The 3656-nt window shown below is 37.9% G+C and overlaps 1 protein-coding gene across 1 annotated transcript in view; it reads right to left on the reverse strand.

Moving 5' to 3' along the window:
- Nucleotides 1-3656, reverse strand: part of LOC126077915 (translation initiation factor IF-2-like) — a 420687-nt gene that overhangs the window by 222621 nt on the left and 194410 nt on the right. The gene's annotated exons all lie outside the window — the stretch shown is intronic.

The raw sequence follows: 3656 nt of genomic DNA on the forward strand, positions 1-3656 counted from the left end.
AGGTTGATAAACATATGTACACCATTGACCATTCTTAACTAAAATCTGGGGCTGTAAATTCCTTCCCCTCTTCTACTCTGCCTTCCTTCTTCCCTCCTTTTCTCCGTCTGCTCTCTCTCCCTTCCTTTCTGTTCCAGTTAAGGGCCTAGAGGTCTAGGAAATGCTATCAGAATTAAAAACGGTGATGAGAATTCTTCTTTCTTTTCATAAAAGTTATTTATAATGTGCACAAAAGAAACCTCAGCTATTATTATCACAACAATGGCATATGTGACTTAAGGACAACCGCCCCCAGGACAATTTTGAACATAATTACTTCAGGCACTTTGTGGTGTACTTTTCTCCTAGTAAAATGCAATATGGAAAATGTTCAAATAGAAAAGTATATACTAACTCACATAGAGTCCAGGGTGAAGAACGTGGTGCAAAAAAGCACTTACTTATACCTTGATCTCCCATGTGTCCATTCTTTAGATAAAATGCTTGCTCCCTTTTGGACTTGGAAAATGTAAACAAGTCTCCATATAAGGGGAAAAAAATCACCTAACCTTTAAAGTGTGACTAAATGTAGCCGGTTCAGACTTGTTTGTGAAAAATGTATATGTGCTGTCATGAGGTTATTTTTAAATAGCTGTCTTGTGAAATAAAAAATATCCTGACAGCAAAGATTATTCTGAAGAGTAGATCAAAAGGAAAGAAAGGAGGCATTATAAAAGAAGGAAGGAGTAATGTTTAACTTCAGTTATAAAGAGTTTGAATTGTCATTTGGAAGGAAAAAGGTAAAACTCAGCCTTGGCTGAACAAATTCTCAGTAAGTCACAAAAATACACTAATTTAAACTAGGTGATTTGTATACTGACTTCCCTCTGCTCTATGGTTTAATTTTTTTTTTTTTCTATATCACAATTTTAATGCAAACACGGCTTTTATTTTAATCCTCCTCAGAATTGGGGGGAAAATTAAATATCTATAGATAGGTAGATAGGCAGACAGAAGACAGATACAGATAGGAATCGATATAATCTTAGTGATCAAACCGATTATATAAATATGAATTTTTTAAAAAATCATTAAAAAGCAATCGTCTATAAAGATACATTCCCAGAGTGTTCATAGTGGATACTTTTGAGGATTGGAGGAGGTGAAAAGAGGGGATTTTGACTCTTTTAAATAGGAGTGCATTATCCTTATAATTCAAACTTTAAAAGTTTTTTTTTAATCATCCTTATACTACAACCCAACAGTGTAAACCACACGTGGAATAAAGAAATTATGTGGCAGAATTCTCATTGACATTACATGGTAGGTACTAAATGCACAGGTTATTTGATTTTAAATGATCTCCAATAGAAAACCTGGTGGTGTAGTGGTTAAGTGATACGGCTGCTAACCAAGAGGTCAGCAGTTTGAATCCACCAGGGGTTCCTTGAAAACTCTATGGGGCAGTTCTACTCTGTTCTATAGGATCACTGTGAGTCAGAATCGACTCGGTGGCAGTGGGTAACAGCTTAACATTTTTTACCACAAAAGTTTTTTTGCCCAGTTCTTGTTCTCTTGATTCTATTATTTTTCCACATACACCTCCTCTTCTCCTATATCTGCTAGCTTTATTCAATACCATTCTCCTGCTTACAAATCAACCCTTTAGTAAAAAGTTGAAAAAATGGCAGCCCATTTAGGTGGCTCATTGGCAGCCCATGGATGTACTTTGGCCAGCAAAATGTTTTTAACATTTTCAAACTAGTTGCCAGCATTTAAGAATTTGAAGATTGCACACAAAATTCTGGATGTCCAATTTCTCTTGAAAAAAGATCTGACAACACAGGGTCCACATTCCTACATGGCAACTGGAATTGCCTAAGCTACCCCTTTCTCCTGGGTGTGCGCTCGCTAGCTCACCAGAGCCCCAACCACACCCTACTGCCTCCGCAACAGGACTTCCAATGCCATGTGCCACTCAGCACAACTCTTGCATGACTTTTGTCTTATGGTAAACAGGAAAGTAATTTCTTATTATACCCTTACCTCTAATTTTTTCAAAGAAAAGGAGGGACGGTGAAAGGTAAGTCAAACAAGCCATGTGTTTCAAGAAAAATGGAGTAGGGGTATTTCTTTGTGAAAATGAAAACTACTTTCCTGTGTTTAACATGCAGAGCGTCTATGCTGAAAGAACCAACTTGATAACCACAATAAGAAGCCTGCGTGGAAGTGAAAAAAGCATGAAACAATGTAATGAACTTGGTTTTAACAAAGTAAATGATACTTTCTTAAAATGCAATTACTTATTAAATAAAAGAATATTTTCTTATATCTAATCCACTTCATTCATTTGTAATATCTGTAGCTATTACCTCATAAAAAAAAAAAAAATAGGTATTTGAATTTGTGCCTCCTACTTAAAGCACACGGAAGGAGCCCTGGTGGTGCAGCGGCTAAAGTGCTCAGCTACCAAACAAAAGGCTGGCAGTTTGGATCCACCAGCTGCTCTGTGAAAGACATAGCAGTCTGCTTCTACAAGGGTTAACCAACAAAAGGCAGTTCTGCTCTGTTAGGTGGGGTTGCTATGAGTTGGAGTCAACTTGATGGCAACGTGTTTTTGGGTTTATTTAGAAACATACCCAAACACACGCAAGTCTCTTACCCCGTCCTGTGCCCTGGGGCAGTAAACAGCAAAGGGTGTCTAGACCAGCAGTGATTCGCCTTCCACTTCTCTCACTTTCTGCTCTGAGCAGTCTGCAAAGCTAAAAGCAGCAACTATAAAAATTCCTATCAACTTTCCAATTCCAGCTCCTTCCTTTTTCACAGGGCTGTTCTTTCTCTCTCTGGGCCCACAGTCTGGCAAAAGGCCTATATTAGGAACTGAGTATATGATACTATTCATTTTACTAGACCGGAGGCCTTCAGTTACAGCTGTAAACACTCAGAGCAGATCTCTAGCTCCAAGTGACCCCTGTGGGAGGAAGCAGATGACCCATTCAAGACTGTAGTCAAACATCACAGAGGCATCTCCCGTCTGCTTGAAAGTCACGAGCAGATTAGTAGCTACAGACAGATGCCAAAAGTTCACAAGCTCCCAATTTGGGGGGGAAATGAGCCTTTAATCAACTATGTCTAAGTCCTATCTGCTTCCCTGGGACCGATCATAGTGGGGTCATAGATCAGGTCTTTAGTAAATGTGCCTGTACTCTCTGTTGAGTATCAGTAAGCCTCTGCCTGCTGAGAGGACTCATTACCTAGATCCAATCCCTAGTGATAACACCTCGTAGTCTTGTAGTTCACAAAATACTTCCACATGTTTTATCTTTTTTGATACAATCAGGATAGTGGTGAGATAGATAGGGTTGCTTTTATAGTATCAGCTCCAATTTACAGAAGGCAAAATAGAACACAGACAGTTTAAGTGACTTGTCTGAGGTCAAAGAAGGAGTGATGGGCCTCATATATACTACACTTTTATCCAGGCCACTAAAAACTAGAAATATGAGTATAGAGATGACACCAAAAATTCTGAATTATTATGAAACTATAGCTTAAAAAAAAAAAAAAAAAAAACACACACATTACCTAAAACAGATGTTCTGTAACTAAAAAAAAAAAAAAAAAAAAAAACTAAAGCAACATTAAATAAGGGGAAATACAATTCAGGAAAAAAGAAA

The sequence above is a fragment of the Elephas maximus genome, chromosome 6, assembly GCF_024166365.1.
Source record: "Elephas maximus indicus isolate mEleMax1 chromosome 6, mEleMax1 primary haplotype, whole genome shotgun sequence".
NCBI classification, from domain to species: Eukaryota; Metazoa; Chordata; class Mammalia; order Proboscidea; family Elephantidae; genus Elephas; species Elephas maximus.